The 7,082-nt window shown below is 46.6% G+C and overlaps 1 non-coding gene across 1 annotated transcript; it reads left to right on the forward strand.

Annotated features, from left to right (window-relative positions):
• Positions 1-5,479: 5,479 nt before the first annotated feature.
• On the forward strand, positions 5,480-5,553 carry TRNAN-AUU (transfer RNA asparagine (anticodon AUU)). The gene has a single exon. It is a non-coding gene; the product is annotated as a tRNA-Asn (tRNA).
• The last annotated feature ends 1,529 nt before the right edge of the window (positions 5,554-7,082 follow it).

Genomic DNA, 7,082 nt, shown 5'->3' on the forward strand with positions numbered 1-7,082 from the left:
GCAACATCAGAACATGTTCCCACTAAGGAAGCATCAGAGCACGCTAACACCTTAGACACACTTGGGCATTCTGGCACACAAAGAACATCTGGGCACACTGGCACAAGAGAAACCTCTGGGCATGTCAAGGAACTGTGAGCCTCAGGGTCAGCCAAGACAGGACAAAAACCAGGACTGGCCAAAAAAAAATCATGACTAGACTTCGCAACTACTGGACTTTTACACGAGAATGCAGGATCAGACTTAGATGTCGCTGATTCCAGCAAAGTCAGTAACAAATCAGATTCAGGGGCACTAACAAGACAGGACAAATCTTCTGATGTATGCACTGAACCAGATAGGGACTCCACAACTACCTCTGGACTGGACAGAGACTCATCTAATACACTGGATTGGAGCTCATGAGGCGCTGCAGAACAAGTCAGTATTGCAGCAGCCCCCACTGGACTAGGCAAAACTTGATGAATTTCTGCCCAGCAAAGCAGAAGCCATTGAAATATTGTCCTCGTCAGCAAGTGTGTTAGATACCTTGCCCTGTACACAGTCTGATTTAACCAATGTTGTTGAGTCCCTCTCCAGTGTTGTAACAGCCGAGGAACTCCAGCCCTGTCCTCTGAATGTTTCAGAAGTCTTGCCCTGTAACATGGATAATTCTGATTCTCTGGTCAAAATAATAGAAATCTCAGAATTTCAGTCCGGTCTGATGAGTGTTCCTGAAACCCAGCCCTGTATCCTGAAAGATTCTGGTTCTCTGGCCGCTGTGGCAGAGGTTCCAGAGTCCCCTTCCTGTCCAGGGAATTCCTCAGTTTTGCCTAGTCCAGTGGGGGCTGCTGCAATACTGACTTGTTCTGCAGCGCCTCATGAGCTCCAATCCAGTGTATTAGATGAGTCTCTGTCCAGTCCAGAGGTAGTTGTGGAGTCCCTATCTGGTTCAGTGCATACATCAGAAGATTTGTCCTGTCTTGTTAGTGCCCCTGAATCTGATTTGTTACTGACTTTGCTGGAATCAGCGACATCTAAGTCTGATCCTGCATTCTCGTGTAAAAGTCCAGTAGTTGCGAAGTCTAGTCATGATTTTTTTTTGGCCAGTCCTGGTTTTTGTCCTGTCTTGGCTGACCCTGAGGCTCACAGTTCCTTGACATGCCCAGAGGTTTCTCTTGTGCCAGTGTGCCCAGATGTTCTTTGTGTGCCAGAATGCCCAAGTGTGTCTAAGGTGTTAGCGTGCTCTGATGCTTCCTTAGTGGGAACATGTTCTGATGTTGCCAGTCTGCCTGCATGCCCAGAGATGGTTCTGGTCCCTGAAAGCCCTGATATGATGTTTGTCCTTGTGGCCCTGACTCGGGAATTGCCCTAGGTTCCATAGGGGTTCTTGATAGTTCTCCATGTGAGCCTAAGGGGCATTCTGACCTATGGGGATCTCTTTGGAGCTTCAAGGTGTTCTGGGAGGTCTCTGAGAAAACTTGTCCTGGTGCCTTGGACTGGTTCAACAGTGGGTTTTGTGTTGGTAAAGACAGTACCGGTGGGCATTGCAAAGGCTTTGGCGTTTCTGAATGGTTCCTGGAAGGCGGTGGGTATCGCTCAGGGAGTTTCGGAGGGCTTTCTTCTGGAAATCATGGTTCTGATGGGTGTCACACTGGGGCTTGTAGTACTGATGGGCATGGTTCTATAGGTTCTGGTTCTGATGGGTCCAGTCTTGTGGGGACTGATTCTGGAATTCGGTCTTGCCGGGCTGTCCCGGTCATCATGAATTATCAGTCAGACTGTTTTGTTGGGAATTTCAGTTTTGAAAAGCGTCTGGAATCCGCTTTTAAGGGCGGGGGTACTGTAATGATCGCTGCTGCAGCAGGTATTGCTGGAAGCAGTAGTGCTGCAGCTCAGGCAGTTCTGATCTATTTCCATGCAAGCTGCATAGCTTTGTCTGCCTTTCCCTGCTGTCAGCTTGTGACTGATTATCATTCACCTGTGTGGGAATCTGCATGTCTGCTCCCATTGGATGACCTCAGTATAAAGATCTGCTTCCTGCAGGGTTTCCTTGGGTTTTCATAGCTTCAGCTTAAGCCTGCCTTGCTGTCGCTTTAGCCCCCGATCGTGTTTCTTGTTATAAAGATACTTTGCTGGTCTTTGCATCATATATTGGTTCATTGCCAATATATATGCATACCAGCACGTTTATTATTTTCCTTGTATTTGTGTTACGTTGATACATCAGTGTCGCTGATGTATACGTACACGAACTGTTTATATCCTGTGTGCAGTTAGTCAGCTTTCCAGCACGTTTTGGTAGGTTGCGCGTACCGTGACCACCCGTGCTGAGGTACTTACCCTGCTCCTGGTTCTGTTTGTGGATTGCGTTCATCTCTGCGAAGAGATAACGAATCCTTCTGAATCCTGTTCTGTTACTGTTTGTGGATTGCGTTCATCTCTGCGAAGAGATAACGAATCCTTCTGAATCCTGTTCTGTTACCGTTTGTGGATTGCGTTCATCTCTGCGAAGAGATAGCGAATCCTTCTGAGTCCTGTTCCCTGTGTTACTCCTTTCCTAGTCAGCGTTCCTGCTTATGTCATATATCGGTTCATTGCCGATATATACATATGTTAGTCAGACGTTACAAATAGTTTCATTGATAGCTGTAATTGTAATACGCTAGGGAAACATACTTATTGTATATTTATCTGTGTTACGTTCATCTATCTTAATCCTGCTATTTTCTGACTGTCCTGTCCTGTCTTTGTGAGGCACGCCATCGCCGCATCGCATTGGCTGCCTCATTCCAGTCTGTCTGGTTTTGGACGCTTGCTGTCGCTAAGTAGCCGCTAGCTAGCAAGCGTTCATTCTGTCTACCTGTCTTGATCTCCTCAGTTCTGGTTTATGCGCTCAGCGCTACTTTGCGCTGAGACGTTATAACGAAAGCATTGTTTGTGGCTGTCAGATCTGCACCGGCTCTGTGCGCCACAATCTCCTATTGGAGTCAGTCTTCCCCTCCACTATACTAGGGATAGCCTGTTTCCTTGTGCTAGTGTGTGTACCTCCTCCACGTCAGCTCATGCGTTGCATGCTGACTGTGGAGAATACACCACCAAGCCTTACAATCCTGTCCTGTCTTTGTGAGGCACGCCATCGCTGTAAACGCATTGGCTGCCTCATTCCAGTCTGTCTTGTTGTGGACGCTTGCTGTCACTAAGTAGTGGCTAGTTAAGCAAGCGTTCATTCTGTCTACCTGCCCTGATCTCCTCAGTTCTGGTTTATGCGCTCAGCGCTATTTTGCGCTGAGACGTTATCACGAAAGTATTCTTTGTGGCTGTTCGGATCTGCACCGGCTCTGTGCGCCCCAATCTCCTATTGGAGTCAGTCCTCTCCTCCACTAAACTGGGGATATCCTGATTCCTTGTGCTGGTGTGTGTACCTCCTTCACGTCAGCTTATGCATCACGTGCTGACCGTGGAGAATACACCTCCAAGCGTGACAGTAGCCCAGGTCAGGCGCTTCTGCTGCTGTTTCTGGTTCAAAAGTGGGTTCATGCTTCCATCTGCTGAAAAGCTTTATGGAGATGAAGATTTCATTTTTCAGCACGACCTGGCACCTGCTCACAGTGCCAAAACCACTGGTAAATGGTTTACTGACCATGGTATTACTGTGCTCAATTGGCCTGCCAACCCTCCTGACCTGAACCCCATAGAAAATCTGTGGGATATTGTGAAGAGAAAGTTAAGAGACGCAAGACCCAACACTCTGGATGAGCTTAAGGCCGCTATGGAAGCATCCTGGGCCTCCATAACACCTGAGCAGTGCCACAGGCTGATTGCCTCCATGCCACGCCGCATCGAAGCAGTTATTTTTGCAAAAGGATTCCCGACCAAGTATTGAGTGGATAACTGAACATAATTATTTGAAGGTTGACTTTTTTTGTTTTAAAAACACTTTTCTTTTATTGGTCGGATGAAATATGCTAATTTTTTGAGATAAGAATTTTGGGTTTTCCTGAGCTGTATGCCAAAATCATCAATATTGAAACAATAAAAGGCTTGAACTACTTCAGTTGTGTGTATTTGAATCTAAAATATATGAAAGTCTAATGTTTATCAGTACATTACAGAAAATAATGAACTTTATCACAATATGCTAATTTTTTGAGAAGATCCTGTACACAGTCCTTGTGGTACAATTGGTTAGTGCATTTGGCTGTTAACTGAAAGGTTGGTGGATCAAGCCCACCCAGGGATGGCCTTGCATTTTGTGCTCAACAGTTGTCTGATGAAAACCCCAGATAGCCATTTAGCAGCCAAGCCATATACACAGTCCTTGTGGCACAATTGGTTAGTGTATTTGGCTTTTAACTGAAAGGTTGGTGGTTCCAACCCACCCAGGGATGGTCTTGCATTTTGTGCTCAACAGTTGTCTGATGAAAGCCCCAGATAGCCATTTAGCAGCCATGCCATATACATAGTCCTTGTGGCACAATTGGTTAGTGCATTTGGCTGTTAATTCAAAGGTTGGTGGTTCAAGCCCACCCAGGGATGGCCTTGCATTTTGTGCTCAACAGTTGTCTGAAGAAAACCCCAGATAGCCATTTAGCAGTCATGGTGTATACACAGTCCTTGTGGCACAATTGGTTAGTGCATTTGGCTGTTAACTGAAAGGTTGGTGGTTCAAGCCCACCCAGGCATGGCCTTGCATTTTGTGCTCAACAGTTGTCTGAAGAAAACCCTAGATAGCCATTTAGCAGCCATGGCATATACACAGTCCTTGTGGCACAATTGGTTAGTGCATTTGGCTGTTAACTGAAAGGTTGGTGGTTCAAGCCCACCCAGGGATGGCCTTGCATTTTGTGCTCAACAGTTGTCTGAAGAAAACCCCATATAGCCATTTAGCAGCCATGGCTTATGCACAGTCTTTTTGGCATAATTGGTTAGTGCATTTGGGTGTTAACTGAAAGGTTGGTGGTTCCAACCCACCCAGGGATGGCCTTGTATTTTGTGCTCAACAGTTGTCTGAAGGAAACCCTAGATAGCCATTTAGCAGCCATGGCTTACACACAGTCCTTGTGGCACAATTGGCTAATGCATTTGGCTGTTAACCAAAAGGTTGGTGGTTCCAACCCACCCAGGGATGGCCTTTCATTTTGTGCTCAACAGTTGTCTGAAGAAAACCCCAGATAGCCATTTAGCAGCCACAGCATACGCACAGTCCTTGTGGCACAATTGGTTAGTGCATTGGCTCTTAACCGAAAGGTTGGTGGTTCAAGCCCACCCAGGGATGGCCTTGCATTTTGCGCTCAACAGTTGTCTGAAGAAAACCCCAGATAGCCATTTAGCAGCCATGGCATATACACAGTCCTTGTGGCACAATTGGTTAGTGCATTTGGCTGTTAACTGAAAGGTTGGTGGTTCCAACCCACCCAGGGATGGCCTTGTATTTTGCGCTCAACAGTTGTCTGAAGAAAACCCCAGATAGCCATTTAGCAGCCACGGCACATACACAGTCCTTGTGGTACAATTGGTTAGTGCATTTGGCTATTAACCGAAAGGTTGGTGGTTCAAGCCCACCCAGGGATGGCCTTGCATTTTGTGCTCAACAGTTGTCTGAAGAAAGCCCCAGATAGCCATTTAGCAGCCATGGCATATACATAGTCCTTGTGGCACAATTGGTTAGTGCATTTGGCTGTTAACTGAAAGGTTGGTGGATCAAGCCCATTCAGGGATGGCCTTGCCTTTTGTGCTCAACAGTTGTCTGAAGAAAACCCTAGATAGCCATTTAGCAGCCATGGCATATACACAGTCCTTGTGGCATAATTGGTTAGTGCATTTGGCTGTTAACTGAAAGGTTGGTGGTTCCAACCCACCCAGGGATGACCTTGCATTTTGTGCTCAACAGTTGTCTGAAGAAAACCCCAGATAGCCATTTAGCAGCCATGGCATATGCACAGTCCTTGTGGTACAATTGGTTAGTGCATTTGGCTGTTAACTGAAAGGTTGGAAGATCAAGCCCACCCAGGGATGTCCTTGCATTTTGTGCTCCACAGTTGTCTGAAGAAAACCCCAGATAGCCATTTAGCAGCCGCGGCATATATACAGTCCTTGTGGTACAATTGGTTAGTGCATTTGGCTGTTAACTGAAAGGTTGGTGATTCAAGCCCACCCAGGGATGGCCTTGCATTTTGTGCTCAACAGTTGTCTGAAGAAAACCCCAGATAGCCATTTAGCAGCCAAGCCATATAAAAACAGTTCTTGTGGCACAATTGGTTAGTGCATTTGGCTGTTAACTGAAAGGTTGGTGGTTCCAACCCACCCGGGGATGGCCTTGCATTTTGTCCTTAACAGTTGTCTGATGAAAGCCCCAGATAGCCATTTAGCAGCCATGGCATATACATAGTCCTTGTGGCACAATTGGTTAGTGCATTTGGCAGTTAACTGAAAGCTTGGTGGATGAAGCCCACCCAGGGTTGGCCTTGCATTTTGTGCTCAACAGTTGTCTGAAGAAAACCCCAGATAGCCATTTAGCAGCCATGGTATATACACAGTCCTTGTGGTACAATTCGTTAGTGCATTTAGCTGTTAACTGAAAGGTTGGTGGTTCAAGCCCATTTAGGGATGGCCTTGCATTTTGTGCTCAACAGTTGTCTGAAGAAAACCCCAGATAGCCATTTAGCAGCCATGGCATATACAAAGTCCTTGTGGTACAATCAGTTAGTGCATTTGGCTGTTAACTGAAAGGGTGGTGGTTCAAGCCCACCCAGGGATGGCCTTGCATTTTGTGCTCAACAGTTGTGTGAAGAAAGCCCCAGATAGCCATTTAGCAGCCATGGCTTATACATAGTCCTTGTGGCACAATTGGTTAGTGCATTTGGCTGTTAACTGAAAGGTTGGTGGTTCAAGCCCACCCAGGGATGGCCTTGCATTTTGTGCTCAACACTTGTCTGAAGGAAACCCTAGATAGCCATTTAGCAGCCATGGCATATACACAGTCCTTGTGGCACAATTGGCTAGTGCATTTGGCTGTTAACCGAAAGGTTGGTGGTTCCAACCCACCCAGGGATGGCCTTGCATTTTGTGCTCAACAGTTGTCTGAAGAAAACCCCAGATAG

Source organism: Hyperolius riggenbachi, chromosome 5 (assembly GCF_040937935.1).
Source record: "Hyperolius riggenbachi isolate aHypRig1 chromosome 5, aHypRig1.pri, whole genome shotgun sequence".
Taxonomy (NCBI): domain Eukaryota; kingdom Metazoa; phylum Chordata; class Amphibia; order Anura; family Hyperoliidae; genus Hyperolius; species Hyperolius riggenbachi.